Consider the following 19,135-nt stretch of genomic DNA (forward strand, 5'->3'; position numbering starts at 1 on the left):
TCATCTCTGAATAAGCAGTATGCATCCCTGAAAGGACACTACAGACGCCCCGGGAGGGAAGTGGCCCAGACCAACACAGCACAACTGCCTCTAATGAAGACCCATCAATGGTTGCTTACCGGTTCTACCCTCTAGAATCTTCTAGGACCTCAACCCGGTTCCCATAACACCAGAAAATGCCAGTGCTCTGTGGCAGGAAGCCCCTTCCTCAGGGTCTTGCCTCCCACACCCTACTTCAAGCAAAACCCTGGTTCCCTGCTCCCCTGACTGGACTGTGGACTGTCCTGACTCCACTCCCTGGTGTGCTCCCGCCCCACCCGCCCACTCCCTTCATACACCAGCCCACTCCCTCCTACCTGCCTTCTCCCTTCACACCTACCTAATCCTCACACACCAACCCACTCCCCTCACACCTGCCCGCTCCCCTCACACACCAGCCCACTCCCTCCTACCTGCCTGCTCCCCTCACACCTGCCTATTCCTTACACACCAGCCCACTTCCCCCACACTCCAGCCCACTCCCTTCACATACCACCTCTTCCCCTCACACACCAGCCCACTCCCCTCACACTCTAGCCCACTCCCCTTACACCCACTTGCACCCCTCACACACCTGCCTGCTCCCTTCACATACCGCCTGTTCCCCTCACATACCTACCAGCTCCTCTCACACCAGCCCACTCTCCTCACATGCACCCTCTCCCTCACACCTGCCCACTCCCCTCACACAGCTGCCCACTCCCCTCATGCCCCCCTGTTCCCCTCACATACTGGCTTGCTCCCCTCACATACCAGCCTACTCACCTCACACCAGCCTGTTCCTTCACACAGAAGCCTGTTCCCTCACCCACCCACCCCCTCCCTCACACAGCAGCCCCCTCCCTCCACATACCTGCCTGGTCCCCTCACACAATAGCCCACTCACTCCACACACCAGCCTGCTCCCCTCACACACCGGCATGTTCCCTTCACACACCAGCCCATTCCCTTCACATCAGCCTCCTCCTCTCACACCTGACTGCTCATTCACACCTGCTGTGCCCTTCACACACTAGCCTGCTCCCTTACACCCGCCTGCTCCCCTCACACACCAGCCCACTCTCCTCACATCTGCCCGCTCCCTTCACATACCTGCCCGCTCCCCCCACACACTTGCTCACTCCCCTCACACACCAGCCCACTCCCTCCTACCTGCCTGCTCTCCTCACATGTGCCCTCTCCCTCACACCTGCCCACTCCCCTCACACACCAGCCCACTCTCCTCATATGCGCCCTTCTCCCTCAGACCTGCCACTCCCCTCACACATCTGCCTACCCCCCTTACACACCAGCCCACTCCCCTCACACACTAGCCTGCTCCCTTATACCTGCCTGCTCCCTCCACACACCGGCCACTCCCCTCACACCCACCTGTTCCCACTCACACACCACCTGCTCCCCTTACACATCAGCCCACTCTCCTCACACACGCCCCCCTCACACCCACCCCTTCACTCACACAGCAGCCCATTCCCTCCATACACCCACCGGCTCCCCTCACACAGCAGCCCACTCCCCTCATGCCCTCCTATTCCCCTCATATGCCTGCCTGCTCCCCTCACACACCAGCCCACTCCCCTCACATACCACCTGCTCCCCTCACACACTGGCTTGCTCCCCTCATCTGCCTGCCTGCTCCCCTCACACACCAGCCCACTCCCCTCACATACCACCTGCTCCCCTCACACACTGGCTTGCTCCCCTCATCTGCCTGCCTGCTCCCCTCACACACCAGCCCACTCCCCTCACATACCACCTGCTCCCCTCACACACTAGCTTGCTCCCCTCATATTCCAGCCTACTTACCTCACACCAGCCTGTTCCCACACACCTGCCCCACCCTTCACACACCAGCCCCCACCCTCCACACACCTGTCTGCTCCCCTTACACCCACCTGCTCCCCTCACACCCCTGCCTGCTCCCCTCACAGCAGCCTCCTCCTCTCACACACCCGCATGTTCCCCTCACACACCAGACTACTCCCCTCACACACCAAACTCCTCCCTCACACACCCACCTGCTCCCCTCACACCTGCCTGCTCCCCTCACACACCAGCCCCCTCACACCAGCTGCTCCCTCACAGGTCAGCCTGTTCTTGCTCCCTCTGGCCTCAGGCAGGCATGGCCTCTTCCCTCTGATCTGAGTTTCCAGGATTAGGAGAAACCCACAGTAAAAGCGATGGATCCCACGAAGGTATTTTTATAAGTGGCATTCTTCATGACCATACAGAGAAAAACAAAGAAGGAAAGACACCAAATCACACAGGTGCCCAAATTTGCTGGAAAAAAATCACGTGCATGTACACTGCACAGGTGACCTAAGAGCTACCATACGGTTGTGTTTATAACCTAATCTTGTTAAACGTAGGATAACTTATTTTCCTAATTTTCGGTTGCCCTTTTCTTCCCACCACAGGTGCTGCCCTTGGCCCTAGCATTTTGCCCCTCCCCTGTGCATGGCCATCCACAGCGGCTTTTCCCGCCTCAGGGGCCTGGGTCCTCGAGGGCCTGACTCAGTCAGCTCTTCAGGCTGGCCCAGGGAGGAGCCCCCCGATGTGGCAGACAGACCCACCAAGCGGGGTGCCCAGTGCACTGACTGGCAGGTGACCCAGGCAGGGCCAGGGAGGACTGGTCTCAGAAGGAAGCGCCTGCTCTTCCAGCCATTTACCCAGCACTCGGCCAGGCATGCTGGGCTCAGGGCACAGCCTGAGATGAGGCAGACCCAGATCCCCCCTCAACAAATTGTGTGCCCCCCTCTCATGCCCTCTCTAGTCCCGGGAGCCAATGCAGCCCCTTGATGGGCTCAGCTGATTGCCCGGGTTCCTGGCACACCTAGGAGAGTAACCAGTGTCCCCTCTATGATCAACCAGGGACAGGACTGGGGTCGGGGGCTGGGCAATACTTTTTGCCTCTTTCCTGTTCCACTGACCCGGTGGAACAGAAAGCGATGCTCAAGGACATCTCCCAGCCCTTCTCCCAAGAGTGGGGAGTCCCAGGGAGGGGCAGTGGTGGTACTGGCGGGCAGGGGGTGGGGTAGCCTCAGGGCCATTGACTGGAGGCCACCGACCTTCAGATGAGGCCCTGAGGCCTTGCTCTCTGCTTCTCAGAGGCGTCCCTGGTATTAAGCTGAGTGAAATAAGTCAGCCAGGGAAAGACAAAGACCATGTGATCTCACTCATATGTGGAATTGAAGAACAAAACAGGATCGCAGGGGAAGGGAGGGAAAAACAGAATAAAAGGAAATCAGAGAGGGAGACAAGCCATAATAGACTCTCAACTATAGGAAACAAACTGGGGGCTGCTGGAGGGGAGGGGGTGAAGGGATGGGGTAACTGGATGATGGGCAGTAAGGAGGGCACATGATGTGATGAGCATGGGTGTGCAATTGATGAATCACTAAATTCCACCCTGAAACTTGAAGAAGAAGAAGAAGGAGGAGGAGGAGGAGGAGAACAGAGGCCCCAGAATGGTGACCTGGCTCCTCCGGGGGCTGCCAGCTTCCCTCCGGGCCGCGCTGGGTACCACAAGCGTTGTCCCAGGGAAATAGGGAAATGGCTCAAATAGCACCTTATTACCAGATACACAGGGGCCATCCCTCCTTGGAGAGGGGCTGTGGCAAGGGGCTGAGGCCACCGCTGGCCAGTGACATAGGCCGTACTCTTCTGGCAGTAAGCCTGGGCCCCTGACACCCTACTCGGGACCCCAGTCACCACAGACCACAGGCTTCCTTCTGGCTCCACACCCAGCAGCTCCCCTCACAGCAGTGGGGGTGGGAGGGCAGGGAGAGCAGGGGCAAAGCGGAGACACCTCCCACAGTGCTGGCCTGGAGCCCTTCCGGGCAACACACACCAGGGCCAGGGATAAAAGCCCTCCCCACACCTGCTCCTGTGGCGTCCAGTCCACCACTGCTCGCTGACGAGGCACTGGCTGGCCCAGCACCCAGGCCGGGACTAACTGAGGGCACTGGATAAGGACACCGCCAGGAAGCAAGTCTCTGCTCTGAGAAAGAGGGCACGATGCCCGGGGCTGGGCCCAAAACTGCTGAGACAATAACTCCGAATCAGCCTTTGCCCTGGCGGCAAAAACTTCACCACGTATAAGCAGACCTCAAGTTTAAATACTCACACCAAATAAGCAGACCTCAAGTCCAAATACCCTCTCCGCTCTGGGCTGGCAAGCTTTGGCCAGTGGCAGCAGCAACTGCAGGCCCAGGAAGGCCTGGTGGTGGCCAGGGGGCAGCGGGCATGGAAGACAAAGCTCTGCCCTTCACACGGCCTTGACCTGGCTGTCCCCTCCCCCAGGAGGGGGCTGAGCGTCAAGAGGGTCTCCCTCGTGGCTCCAGCTCATGTGTGCACACACACACACACACACGCAGGCACGCGCACACACACCTTGCTCTCTTTCTGGAGCAAGTGACAAGTACCACGTGCGTCCATGGGGAACTGTGAGGCGTGTGTCTGTGCGTGTGTGCATACGTGCGTGGAAAGGCACAGAAAAAGTGAACAGCAACACCCAGCCCTAGGCGCACCCAAGAGCTGCATAGGCAAAAGCCTCTGCACAACCACGCCTTCCCCACCCCCAGCACCCGGCAAGTGTACAGAATTGGCTGCCTGGGAATTGCATTTCAGTGAATTACAGACCTTAAAACCAGACCTACGGAGGTACTGTCCCTCAGCTAAAAGAGAACTGTGAACACACACACGTGCAACAGAGTAAGAGAATTCAGAAAAATGGTTTACAGTTAGTGCTTGTCTTTATATCACTGAAACTAGAAACGTCTATGCTACTTTGAAATTTTAGCCACAACTTGGGCTTCTGTTCCCGCCCCCTTGGGTCTGGTATCACCCACGAAGGGTCAGCAGTCCGCCAGGTGCTGCGGAAGACAAACCCTCCAGGCGGGGGGTGGGGGGCTGGGTTCAGGGAGGGTCCCAGGAAATGAATGAACACAAGTTACAAAATTCCATTTGCGTTTGGGGACATGACAAGTTGTCTTTCTCTCTGATTTCAAAATTTCAAAATTCATTTTTAAATCCATCTTAAAATTCAATTTTAAATTAAGCTTTTAAATGTCCCTAAGGAAAATGTCCACAACAAAGAGAACCAATCGGTATAAATAAGAAGAACTCACCCTATTTTGGAATAAGAATGGTAAGAGAGTAATTCTAGAACTTGGTGGGAATGTCCTTTTTGGCGCACTGTGTCAATGTTTTCTCAAAATCAATTCAGGGCGGTGAAGGTCTTCGCAGTTGCAGGGAGACAAAACTAAGCTCACAGAGGAAGCATCTGGCTTTGGAGGTCAGGTGACCACTAACAGAAAACACGCAACAACAAAGAAGTACTAAGTCAAAGTGCAAAAACTAATTCAGAGGGGTGCCTGGGGCGCTCAGGTGGTGAAGCGTCTGCCTTCAGCTCCGGTCACAATCTGGTGTCCTGGGATCCAGCCCCTTATCGGGCTCCCTGTTCCCTCTCTCTCTGCCTGCTGCTCCCTTTGCTTGTGCGCGCTGTCAAATAAAAAAATAAAATATCTTAAAAAAAAAATTCAGAACTAATTTTATAACATTGATGAAATGATTTATTCATTCAAAAACCTGCTCTGCATTGTGGCAGGGGATATAGGCCACAGGAGAGATCCGCCCTGTTTCATGTGCCCTGCTGAGCCGCCCCATGATGCTGGAGCGCATCCCAGCGGGTTCCAGGCTGGCTGGCTGGGCTAGAGCAGAACACATGAGCTGGGAGCTTCCCCTGAGGGGCAGGAGCCCCCAGTTCCCTGCAGAGCACCCACATGGAGACACTGAAGCTCCTGAGGAAAAGGAATAGCCAAGGTCGCCCTGCTGGACAGGATGGAGCCCAAAGTCACTCACACTAAGGACCCTCCCGCAGCCTTATGGGAAAGAGGAGGCAGGGGTAAGTGTGGTGTGGGCTCCCATCCCATTCATGCACTTTGCTTCCCAAGTAAGAGGTGAGCACTGCAGAGGGAGGGCCTTACAGGGACGCCCCCTGTTCACTCCAGAGCAGCAGCCCTCCAGCCTCAGCCACGCTGCACAATGGGGAGGAGAAGAGGAGGATGCAGATGGCCAGACAGGTGGGTAGGACAGATGGCAGGACAGGTGGCCTGGCCAGACCAGAAGGGGCTAGCCCTCCACACCCCCTAGTGTAAACCCAGTGATGGAGCACAGTCCAGCTATGGTGTGGGGAGTCCCAGGCCCTACCTACCACCCTCCACCCTCCCCGGCAGCTGTCCCAGGACGTGAGCTGGTCTCTGAAGACTGGTTCCTAAGACAGACCACCCCACATTCCCCGACCATCCCAACACTCAGCAGGAGAGAGCCTTCCAGATCTCAGCGGACCCTGGGTAGGCTCTGACTGGACTGAGCCCAGGCTGCTCAGGGGTGAGGGCGGGGGCCTTGGGTCACCGCAGTCCTGGGCCTCTCTTTGGCCAGCTTTCCAGTAAAGCCTTGGACTCCCCACTGGAACCCACAGATCCAAGGATGCTTCAGAGAAACCAGACAAAAGCCCCAGCTAAATCTGACCACTCCTCCCCAGTGGTCCCCCCCACACACTCAGCCAGCTGACCTGCAGGATCCGGGCACAGTGGACTGCTAAGGAAACCCACTGACTGCAGTCACCCCATCCAAAACCCCTCCCTGCCTCCAAACATGGACCCGGGTCCCCTGCCAGTCTTCACCCTCTGGCCCCACCAAGGTCTGGCTGGCTGGCAGCCATGACCCATGCCCCCAGAGTTGGCCCTGCCTCCATCACAGTACACCCCAGGGAAGGCCAGGCCCCAGACATTGCCATCCTTCTGCAGCTCTGGTGCCCCAAACAGGTAGGCACTCCTGCTGTCAAATGGCAGTGGCCCTGTCCTCTGGCCCCCCCATGCCAGGTGGCTGCTTACTCCTGTGCCCATCCCCCCTCACCTGCTGGCTGTCTCCCGGGGGGTGGTGCAGACAGTCTGCCCAGTCACCAGGAGGGACTGTCAGGGGCTTTGACCTGCCCCCACCCCCCCAACCCCCCACCAAGGGCAACAACTCCTGCTCGTGGCCCCTCCCACTCCACTCCCTCTCAGGACTCAGGACCCTTCCCTCCCTGTGGCCATCAGGCTCAGGTGCAGAGCTGAGCCCTGGGCACGTCACCATCCCTGTCACAGGAGCCTCCCAGGGGGCGAGCTGCTTCTGCAGGGACTTGAGGAGGCTGGCAAGGCTCCAGAGGTTTTGGGTCCTGGTGGGCAGAGCTCAGTGCAGAGGAATCACAGAGGAAACCATGGAGAATTCACGTACATCACCTAATTTCCATAACCCAACAGCCCTAAGAGCAAGTGAGGGCTGTTCCCCAATCTGCACGGGGGAGAATTTAGGCCTGAAGAGGTATACAGGTCCACCCAGGACCATGAATCCAAGAGACAGCCCACCTCTCTCCCCGCCTCCCTGACAAAGAATGTCCTTTTCCCGCAACTCAGTTTCCCTACTGGCTCCTGCTGGGTGTTAAGGGCAAAAGTCACACAGAGCTGCCATCTGGGCGTCCACCGAGTGGCCCTGATAGAAAGTTGGTGGGTCCCACTGGGGTCAAGTCGGTGGCTCAGGGTCCAGGCTCCGTGCCCACGGTGGGCCCACTTGCATGGACACCACCTGACAACTCTGAATGCCCAGGGAGCTTCCATCCACGCCAAGAGGCTGGCCCCATCCCAGGCTGCAGCCCAAACATTACTGCCGGATCCTGGGAACTGCCCCACCCAGGGCCAGCCCCACATGAACCTGCAGCCTGACCCGAGCCACAGATGGCTTGTCCCCAGTGGTGTGGGGACCAGCCAGGCCACCATGAACCGTGCTGTCTCGAGGGCACAGCACTTTACAGCAGAACAAGGCCAAATGCTTGCCCAGGAAGGACTGATGACTCACATCAATAAATAGTTTATGGTATAGTAACAGAGACAGGCTGTTCTGATAATGGTTTGGAGGATCCAAGGGCCCCCAGTGGCGTGGGGAGGAGTGTGTGCCTGAGATGGCGAGATGAACCGGCTGGGCACAGAATTTAGAAGCGACGTGCTGGGCTCACGTCCAGGGTGGGCTGCAGGTTCAAAGGGAGCTCACTCACTTACTGGACGGTGACCGTGGGCACCTGTGTCTCAGTTTGTCATTTACAAAATGAGCTTAAAGCACACAGAGTACCTGGCCAGTGCCTGGGGCACAGCAGACACTCAGGGAGGAGTCATCAGGCGACATCACTATCAGGAAAGCAACGGAGTGGAAACTGTCCAGGGTGATAAAAAAATAAGGCGTGCAATGACATCACTCCTGACAGCACCGTCCCCTGAGAGCAGCCTGAGTTTTCCATTGGACAGCGCCTTCCGGAAACAGCTGACCACACACCACCTCCAGCCAACAGAGCCCGGTGGGGAACCTCAACAACCCAGGAGGCAGCAAGAACTCACAGCAAGAGCAGGATACACCCCATCCCCACACCTGGTCCCCGGATCTCCTGCTGACGGGGCGGGGGGGGGCCCAGGTCCCAGACAGGCACACTTGGGGTTGCGCTGGGGTGGGCCTCCTGCCCGATGCCCCTGCCTCTTTCTCTTTCCGAGCCCTCCCTTGACATGGGGGGGTGGTGCACGGGGGTTGGAGGGGTGGCATATTGGGGGTTGGGGTGTAGGGCACTGGGACAAGGGGCAGGGTTGCAGTACACTGGGGCGGGGCACCAGGCACTGGGATGCGAGGCACAGGGACAAGGGGCAGGGCATGGAGGCTGGGGAGCAGAGGCACAGAGGGCATGTGGAATGGGCACTAGGGACGAGGGGGCAGGGTGCAGGTGTCCAGGTGAGCCCAGGAGGACAGGCTGTGGGCAGCTTCAGGGAAGGAGGAAGGCGCAGAGCCTGGCGGTGGGAAGCGTCACCTGGGAGCGTGCAGTGAGTGGAGCCTCAGTCCTCACAGAGGCCCTCGGCGAGGTCAGGGAGGGTCCGGTGGCAGAGGTAGCAAGCTGAGCAGCGGGAGGAGTGCAGGAGGGCATAGATACTGGCGGCCTCTCACTGGGTCTCACGGGAAGAATCAGCTGCAAGTGCAGGTGCGCCCAGCCTTCCCACTCAGGCAGGCATCTGGGCAAGGTGACCACCCACTGGAGAAGCGCAGCCTGGCCCCTCTGGCCAGCCCTAGGCCCTCCCAGCTCCAGGTCCCTCCCCAACCCCTGAGCCTTCAGAGACCCGGAAGAAGGGGCAGTCCCCACCAGTCTCTTCTGCCCACTCTGGCTCAAAGAAGGTAAAGTGGGGCTAGATAGGCGGGGCTCCTGGTGAGCCCAGAGGAGGACCCGCCCAAGCCACTCCAACTGGGGTCCTGGGCTGGCGGGTGGGTGAGCGAGCTTGGAGAGTCACCCCAATACAAGAGGACCTCTGCTGAGCCAGCTGCGGAATGAAGTCTGGATGGACACAGTGGGGGTCCCCCTCTGCAGGAGGGTGCAGGAGAGGGTGGGCACTCCCTCTGGCAGTGGCTGCCCAGAACCCAGACGCAGTCTCTCACTCAGGAAATGAAGCTGGGTGGATACAACAGCCCAGCTTCGCGGTGACCTCCCAGAGGTCTCTAGAACCATACCCCAGCACATCCACCTGAAAGGAGGGTCCCCAGGCTGAATGTGGACACCTACAACGGAGCACTCCACATCCTCTTAAAGGGATTGTGGGGGGAAACTTGTCATGAAATCTAGGGTCCGTTATTCCAGCGAAACACAGTCATGAAATCTTACTCACACCTCAGAGGCTCACATGTCAGCTCTGAGGTGGTTCTGAACTCACTGAATTTGTGCTGAAGATACTTTTACCACCTTAACCAGTGTTGCCCCAAATGACCCTTTAGACCTTCTTACGCAAAGCAGACAGTGGGCCTCCCTGAGGCAAACCCAGCACTCTGCCCCTTCCCACATGATTGGCTACATTAATGCCCCGAAAACTCCAGATTGCAGGAGCAGTTTAGATGCCCAATAAACCAGTTCCCTGCTATCTCCCAGCCGATTCAGCTTGGAGGGGCCGCTCCCCCTCAGCAGGCCACTCTGGAGGGCACGGAGGAACAGCTCAGGACCAAGCTCTCTGACTGCAAGGGGTCCCTGCCCTGGGGGCACGGCCACAGCCCCCACAGAACCCATAGAAGCATGCTCTAGTCCAATCTGGAGACAGACCCACGCTGCAGGGGGAGATGCTCCTGAGACGCAGGCCCTCGCGTGAGTGGGCTTGGACACTCTCCTTCCAGGGGGAGCAGCCAGGCAAGGGACCCTGCGGCACCCAGGAGACCACCTGGGCCTGGGCTGCAGTGTTTGGTCTGTGCGCCAAACCAGACACAGCGCCTGGAGACAATTGAGCGTACAGTAAATGGTTTTCAGAAGGAAAATGGATTCGCAAACCTCACAATCCAGTAGCATCCACACGAATGACACATCAGAAATGCTGAATTGAGGGGTAGGGTTATGCACCGCTTGGGAGAAGCTCTTCTATAACCATGGGGGGAGGGGCACAGGCATCGGCCCAGCCACAGAGGGAAGGGTGCCCTGCATCCCCAGACTGACCGGCAACACCTGACAGCTATGACTTGTAACTGCAGGAGACCAGTTCTGAACTTTCTGTCAAATGCATGTTATTTTCAAAACAGACTATTGAACAGTGAACTTGCTAGGACGACAGTCACCTCTGTTCCCACACTGCTAGCAGCCATGGGACATGGTCCCAGGGGCCCCTGGGGACACCAGCCTCCTGCACCCCCACTGTGGGACAGAGTCCTGCGCTCGGCCCTCCTGGCTGACAGTGGCCCGGGAACCAGATGAAGCAAGGCCGGGGACTGTGTTCCTCTCAGCTTCCAGGATGGGTGGGAATCTACCCAAGGGAAACAGAAATTTAAATTGCTTGTTTATGACTCGTCCTCTCCTTCAAAAGGACTTTGAGGTGACTTACTAAATCCAAACACACGTGAACTGAGCCTGTTTGTTTAAACTGAGAAGCAATTAAAGGCAATTAAAGGGGCCAAAAAGGGGTCCCAAGTTTGAGACCAAGTGGATTACTGCAGGTGGGTTATGACAGCAGCTGGGCTACCCTGCTCTCTGTGTTGTCAGCCCAAGCCCCTGGCCCATACGTGTCCCCCAGTCCTGGACATACCAGTCTCATAGTGGATCAGGAGAGGCTGACCCACTACAAGGATCCCCACGTAGGTCCTGGGAACATGCTGGTCAGAGGGAACATGGAATTCCAAGGGGTGTCCCACTGGGAGGACTCAAGAAACAGGATGTCACCAGAAACCAGGACCGAGGGAGGCCTCCCTGGCCAAGCAGGTGGGGTTAATGAACCCCCTGGGAAGCCTCCCCAGGGCTGCCCCTCCTTGATCCAAGGACTTATAACCCAGGGGTTGCTGCCACCTTGGACCCAGACCCTCTGACCACACATCATACAAGGCCCCACGGGAGCTACTTGGGAAGGTCTGTGGACAACCAGCTCCAACGGGGCAGAACTATAAGCTCGGCCACGCCTTTCCAAAAGAGGGTAAAAAACTGGCTTTTAGACCCAGTTTTTTTTTTAAAGATTATTTATTTATCCCTTCCTCTCTCTGCCTGCCTCTTTGTCTACTTGTAATCTCTGTCCGTCGAACAAGTAAATAAAATCTTAAAAAAAAAAAAAATGGGGCGCCTGGGTGGCTCAGTGGGTTAAAGCCTCTGCCTTCAGCTCAGGTCATGATCCCAGGATCCTGGGATCAAGCCCCGCATTGAATCTCTGCTCAGCGGGGTCCTGCTTCCCTTCCTCTCTCTGCCTGCCTCTCTGTCTACTTGTAATCTCTGTCTGTCGAATAAATAAATAAAATCTTTAAAAAAAAAGATTATTTATTTATTTGTCAGAGAGAGAGAGAGAGCATACAAGCAGGCAGAGGCAAGACAAGAGAGAAGCAGGCTCCCCGCTGAGCAAGGAGCTGGATGCAGGACTCTATCCCAGGACCCTGGGATCACAACCTGAGCCGAAGGCAGCGGCTTAACCAACTGAGCCATCCAGGCGTTCCTAGACCCAGTTTTACTGAGATAGAACTCACATCCCATGACATCCTTCCAGTTAAAGTATGCAAATCAGGGGTTTCAGTATATTCATGGGCTTGTGGAACCATCACCACGAGCTAATTTTAGAAGGTCTCCATGGCCCCAAAGAGAAGCTCACACTCATCACCAGTCATCCTTCCACCAGACCCTGATCTACTATGTTTGCAGATTGGCCCATTCTGGATGTTTCGTGCAAATGGATCGTACAAGATGTGGCTGTTTGTGCCTGGCTTATTCCCCTCAGCACGTTCTCCGGCCCGTCCACGCTGTGGCGTGTGTCAGCCCTCCCTAGGGGCACCTAGCCAGCCACCTCAGTGGTCCGTGGACACGTGGACTGTCCCCACATGGTGGCGATGGTGAATAATGCCACCAGGAACCGGCTTCTGTGAGGATGTGAGCGTCCATTGGTCTTGGGCACAAACCCCAGAGGGGAACTCCAGGTCATGGTGTAGCTCTGGGTGATGCCAAGGAGACGCCAGCTTGCTTTCTAAAGCGGCGGCACCACGTGACAATCCCACGGTAGCTGTGTTTGAGGTCCCGGTCTCTCTGCAGCCTCGGCAGCCCCCCAGGGGCTTCTGGGACTTCGATTCCAGCCTCCAGCCATGGTGGGAAGATTTGATCTGCGTCTTCCTGCCAAGTGAGGATGTCTAGCTCCTTTCCTGCGCTTACTGGCCCTTTGTCAGTATTCTTGTCACTGTCCTTCCTCACAGTGTCCTGTCATTCTGCATGTGAGTCAGAGGAGGGAAGGCAATCACGCTCTCTGGCCTGACCAGATCTGCTTTCCCAGAGCTGCATAAGGGCACAGTCTACACTGGGCCTCTATCTGCTGGGACCAGGGTCCCTCTGCCACAGCCAAAGCCAAAGGCTGGTGTGAACCAGCCACACCTTCGTCATGATTGGGAATATGCTTACTGGCCATAAAGGGAGTCCTTGGGACAAGGCAATGGTGTTCCCCATCACCTACCCCGGGACCCCAGAAATGGTTCCTATCCACATGACGTGGCCTCAAAGTCCATGGAGAACCTAAGAATGTGAGTTCTTTGGAAAAGTGTCTTTGCAGATGGCAGGAAGGTAGGATCTTGGGACGAGACCATCCTAGATTACTGGGGTTGGGCCCTCCATCCAAGGACAAGTGTCCCTACAAGAGAAGGGGAGCTATACACAGAGAAAAAGCCATGGGAAGCAGAGGAAGACATTGGAGCAAGGTGTCTGCGAGCCTGGGAATGCCTGGAGACCCCAGAATCCAGAAGAGACAAGGACCTGATTCTCTGTCAGAGTCTCCAGAGAACCAACCCTGTTTCCAGACTGAGGTCTCCTGAACTGAGAAAGAATAAATTTCCTTTGTTTTAAGCCACCTACTGCGTGGTGTTTGGTTACAGCAGCAGGGAGGAGGGAGACCACCTGCCCCACACCCCACCCCAACTACCCAAATGCACCAGAACACAGCGGGGGTGGGGGGCTCACCTCGTAGTGGCTGTGTAGAAGAACTCAGAAGTCCTTCTTCATTTTCCAGCTTTAGTCCACATATCCTGTGAACTTGCCCTGAGCTCAGCTCGGTCCAGAGCCCAGGTGGAAACAACCACATTCTAGGTCCTGCAGAGCTTCCTGCTTGCCCCAGCCCAATAACAGGGCTGTCCCGTGTTCTTAGCAGCTCCCACTTGGAGCCTGAAGGTTCTACAGGCCTCCTGGTATCTCCGAGAAGGGGCACTGCCCCACATCTGGGCACCATCTTTGGACCAATCTGTCACTGCAGGAGGGAGACAGCCCTGCACCGAACCCCGGTGGCCCAGAGCAGAGAACCCGCCGGAGGGACTCAGGACCAAGGTGCATGACTCACTCAGAAGAGAGGATAGTGTCTCCTTCATGCCTTCTGTTCACTGTGGCCCTGTGTGGAGTGCCTGCCCCGGACACCAGCAGACAGTCCAGCCTGCCTCTGGAGGGTCCCGGGACCCCAAGTGCCAGGCTATCCCAGCGGCAGATAGGAAGAGCATCTGGACAAGACTCAGCCCACATCCACCAGGAGCCCACCTGAGGGGTGCAGGGGATTTGGGGAGAGAGTAGGGGTGAAAGGGCAAACATAGCCATCCAGACCAGAATGATCAACAAACGGAGTGGTTTTCCCTCAGATGTGTGGACTGCTCTTCCTCAAGGGTACAGATTGGTTCCCAAGACTGCTTTGTCAAGTTCAACCACCTGGTTATAGACACCCAACCAACATTGCACACGGGGTTTCAGGTTGGAGAACAAAGTCACAGTCAATGCCCACCCCTGTGGGCGTCTGGGTATATCTGGGGGTGGTTTCGGCCATCACAATGCCACAGAACAGAGTCCAGAAAAAAACCCACACATACACGGGCAATTGATTTTTTGTCAAGGGGCCAAGGAAAACTGGACGGAGGAAGAAGAATCTTTTCAACAAATAGTGCTGGGACAATCAGACAGCCACTGGTTAAAAAAAAAAAAAAATGATCCTCAAACCTTACCTATGAACATAGACAAAAGTGAACTCAAAATAGGAAAATCTTAGTGATCTTGGCTTGCCAAAGTGTTCATAAATAGTTCACAGAGAATGTGAACTGTATAAAAGAAAAAATCAATAAACTGGATTTTATCAACACTTAAAAGTTCATTCTTCAAGAGACCCTGTTAAGAAAATGAAAAGTCAAGACACAGACTTGGAAGAAATATTTGTCAAACGTGTATGTTTTGAAGGACTTACATCTAGAACAAGGAAAGAACTCTTACAACGACACAAGACCAGTACTTGATTGTAAAATGGGCAAACATTTGAACACACACTTGACTAAAGAAGACCTACAGAGAGACAGATAGCATGAAAAGACACTTGACGTCACAGTCATCGAGGAAATGCAAGTTCAGGCCACAGTAAGCTGCCACCTGCAGCCATCAGAACAGCTAAAGTTTGAACACTGTCGGTACCAAGTATTGACGAGGGTGCAGAGTGACTAGAACCTTCCACCCCAGTGGTGGGGTGCCCGGTGGTCCAATCTTTGGGAAACAGGTTGGTGGTTTCTTAAAAAGTTCATGAGCCACACGAAAAGTGCCGCCCCAGCTCTCCCACGGGAGTTGAACGCACACGTCCACACAAAGCTGTGTGAGTACACACAGCAGCTTCAGCCCTAACAGTCAACCCGCAGTCCGCTCATCCTGAGACTGGACAGACGGACAAGCAGTGGGCTACCACACAGTGGAGCTCGCCTTGGCAGCAAGAAGGACAGAGCTACAACATGAATCTCAATTTGGGTGGAACTGAAGGCAGACAAACCAGACCACACACAGTAAGTATGTATAAACCTGTGTAGCCACAGTTCCCCACCACACGCACTACACCTAGAGACAGAAGGCAGAGCCGTGGCTGCCGGGGGGGCAGAGGGGACCGGCCAGCCCCACCCTCCCGCTCTCCCGTCAACCACAGGAGCCTCTGGGACGAGATCAGAGCTCAGGGAAGCCTAGGGTAAGGGCTGCCTGGGGCCAGCCAGGGGGCACAGGGGCCAACCTGGGAGGTCCAGAGGAACACTCGGCGTGGAGGTCAGAGGGCACCTCGGGGTGCCACCCTCCGCTAGGGACACTGCCAAGTACCAGCCCAGAGGAGGGTGAGCTCCCTGAGTCTGTCACAAGCCACTGGGCCAGTAGCAGGGCCCCCCATGCCTGGATCGGGCCCTAGGAGTGCATCAGTTGATCCCACTTGTGACTGAAGTGCACGGTGGACCCACCCTGAAGCCTGGGACCAGACTGAGATGGGAGGCCAGTGTAGACGCCGTCTTTGAGGGCCAAAGCAAAACCAGAAAGGCCTTCATTTGGACTGCTGATGTCACTCACCCAGGAATACCGTGCTGACAGGCAGCTGCTGGGTCCCCCAGATGTGAAGAGCCTTGCCAGCTCAGTGACAAGACTAAGGCTGGGGCTCTAGGGTCAGGGTTGGTGCCCCAGTGTGGCCCAAGGTTGGGCAGCCATGTGGGAACCCTGCAGAACCCCAATTGCCAGTCCCCAGTCCCACTGCATGGGGGCATGGAGGAAGGAGGGCAGGTGGGCAGCTCTGAGGCTGTCCTGTCCGCGGGAGTAATGTGGCCTTTGTGCAGGAGGACAAGGTGGGCATGTGGCCTGGGGGACATGTCCTGTCTGACTGTCACATGTTCGTGTGACCAATAGGAACTCTCCAGGGCATGAGCTTTCAGGCTGGGAGGAGTGGGCCTGGGAGGCTGTCTGGTTGCAGTAGTAGCTGGCAGAGGCAGGTTCTGATGTGTGGTTAGGGGGTGGTGGGTTCCATCTCACGCCCACCCCTGCTCCAAGCAAACCCCATGGGCCATACCTTCAAAGCATGCTGCCCTTCCCCCCACCGCACCCCCAGCCCTCTGGGCGCCAACAGGCAAAGGCTGACCACAGTGTCCCCCAGACACCCTGGCCCTGCCCCTCCCGCCAGGCTGCAGCACCCCCACCTCCTCCTGTCCCTCAGACACACCCCACATGGTCATGCCTCTAGGCCATCACCCTCACTGCTCCCCCTCTGTTCCCCCAACCCCTCCAGGCTCATTCCTTCAGCCCAAACATCACCCAATGTCGTCAGCAGTCAGAGGCCTCCCGGGTGCCTTGGGCATGTCGCATGATATGGGAAAGAGAAGACGGGGTGCCACAGGACACGTGTGTGGGCAGGCCAACCTGGCCTGGACTCTGGAAGTTACCCAACAAGGAAGACCTCATGACCCCAGCGGTCCCCTCCCCTCCCCGTAAAGGCAGAGAACAAACATCTCAGAGCTGTCCTGATTTGGGCGGGTTAAAGCCTTGGGTCTGATCTCGGGAGGGTTGAGGGTTGGCACCCATCTGGACCAGGGCCGCTCCTCACTCCCAAGAGCCCCCCTCCCTGAGGCTTCTCCCCAGGGCTGACCGCCTAGCAGCCTGGACCAGTGCCTACCCATGCATGTGGCCCGCAGGTCTCTCCTGCCAGTGCCCCATGTCGGTGGGCAGCAAGAGGGGGACAAAACAACACCAGAGCCACAGAAGACCCCTCCGACCCCCAGGTCTTCAAGAGTGCTAACCTGAGGAGCAAACAGCAGTGTTTTTACGCTAAAATTAGGGTAGATGCTCAGTCCCTCTATGTGTCTGTCTTGTTCATGGGCTCAGCCATCTACTGAAAAAGCCTCAGGGACAACTGAATGCAGGTATATAGAAAACCAGAACTGATGCAAAGATCTCTCCAAAAAAGTACATCCTCCATTACTGTTCAGAAGCCTCTGAAGACAAGGACAGACACCAGTCAGAATCTGTGCTTTTAAATGGGTCTTTGTGTGCTCGCAGGAAAGACGCCCAGAAGACCCCTGGGACAAACCTAGAATTTAAAATACATCCACATGGACACTGCCGGCAGACACAGCAGCTGCACTCCGATCTGAGCCAGCCTGGCCTTCTTTCTGTAAAGTTTGTCAGGAGCCCCGTTTCACCCCCTGCCCCCCACCCCTGCCCCAGCCGCTTGTGCTGAACACGCAGGGCACAGGCCCACTGGCCGGCCTGGCTCCAAGAGTCTGCTGACCTGGGGAGGCTTTCAGATGGGGGAGTGGATGCACTCACAGAGGCTCGAATTCTCCTCCGGAAGATTCTGAGCTTCCAGAACAAAATTCTCCTGCTAAGTTCTTTTCTTTCTCTATTGTTTAAGAAACGCAATTCCCAGTGCCTTGACATCTTCTCGACCCATATGAAGGTGCATCCGCTGTGAGGAGGGCACTGCCCTGTGCGCCTGGGGCTCCTGGCCCGTGCCCCTTCCCCGCACCCTGCTGCGGGAAGCTGAGGACCACCCGCCCGGGGCCAGTTGAAGTGGAGATGTGCTGACAGTGTGGCCGACACGCCAACTTCACAGATGTTCGTGGGAATGTCCAAGTCTCCTTGTTGGTACCTTGATTAATGATGAAATAGTAATATTTCAGATCTATTGGGTTAAGTAAAATGTACTGTTGAAATTAATCTTGCCTGTTTCTCTTCACTATGTAGCTACTTAAAAATTTTCAGCCGAGGCCTGTACCATATCTCCACAGGACAGCTCTGCTCTGGGGCTCGTCCCTTCCCTCCACTGTAGACACACACAATTTCTGCAATGATCAGTAGCTAATTACACCTGTTTACACTGAAGGCACGTCCATCCTCAGTGCTGTCCCTTTTATGCCCCAGCTTCCCTGCAAGCCCTCTTTCTGTCTTGCCGCCGAGCATCTGTTAGGAACAGCCCTTGCTATGAGCTCACCACTGGGTGTCCGGGCAGCGGCTCTGCCTTGCCTGGCACAAGATCCCGTCACAGGGTGAGACCCTGCACTGTGGGCCGCGCTTCCTCTGTCTGCGGTCGGGCGCCATTACAGACCTCCGCCACGCTTTCCCCATCCTTTACAGATACCCTGTCTTTTCTCAGTTAACTTGTGAGATTTTTCACTCTGTGTTTCCAAGTTTTACAGACGTCACACGGGATTTCGTGTTGTTCTCCTGCTTCAAACTCCGTCTCCTTTCACCAGAGGATTCTCGTCTTTCTTCCATTTGGGGAAATTCCCAGCTGCTGTTTTCTTTTCTTTTTTTTCAAATTGGTCTTTTCTGTCAGTGTTTCTCCTCCCTTCTCTTGCCCTGACTCTTAGGAGAGCTTTATCAGACCCCAGGGAACACGCCATAATCCTGCACTCGGGGGATACTCCCTCATCCTGCTTTCCTGGACTGACCACAGGCGGACTGTGCAACTGACGGTGGGTGCGTGCCCACGCCCAAGCGCTCCTCGCTTGGCGCCCGACCCAGCATGTGGCAGGAGCTGCACCAGCATCTGAGGAAGGAGCAAACACGAGTTCCCGCAGCTGCCTCTTCACCCCGCTCAGCCCCAGGCCCATCCATATTCAAGCGTGTGTCTAAGGCTGGCGGAAACAACTGCCTTTTTAGAGGTTCACCCTCTACCCCCAGAGCTACCACACAAGCCATAGATCTTGATTCTTTCAAAGGAAACAAGAGAGGCAATGGCAGGGTTTACCCACCCTTCCCCACATCACCTGAGACCCCCAAGGTGGGAATCAG

The 19,135-nt window shown here is 56.2% G+C and overlaps 1 protein-coding gene across 16 annotated transcripts in view; it reads right to left on the reverse strand.

Annotated features, from left to right (window-relative positions):
* ZFYVE28 (zinc finger FYVE-type containing 28) overlaps positions 1–19,135 on the reverse strand; it is a 108,938-nt gene that overhangs the window by 54,335 nt on the left and 35,468 nt on the right. The window contains exon 1 of one of the 16 annotated variants that reach the window (XM_047718657.1): positions 5,169–5,379. The exons of 14 other annotated variants lie outside the window; for them this stretch is intronic. The gene's annotated coding sequence lies outside the window, so the exon portion shown is untranslated. Of the gene's footprint in view, positions 1–5,168; positions 5,380–19,135 lie in introns of those variants that run through there. One more of the 16 variants, XM_047718654.1, reaches the window with a different exon arrangement.

This window comes from Lutra lutra, chromosome 2 (assembly GCF_902655055.1).
Source record: "Lutra lutra chromosome 2, mLutLut1.2, whole genome shotgun sequence".
NCBI lineage: Eukaryota > Metazoa > Chordata > Mammalia > Carnivora > Mustelidae > Lutra > Lutra lutra.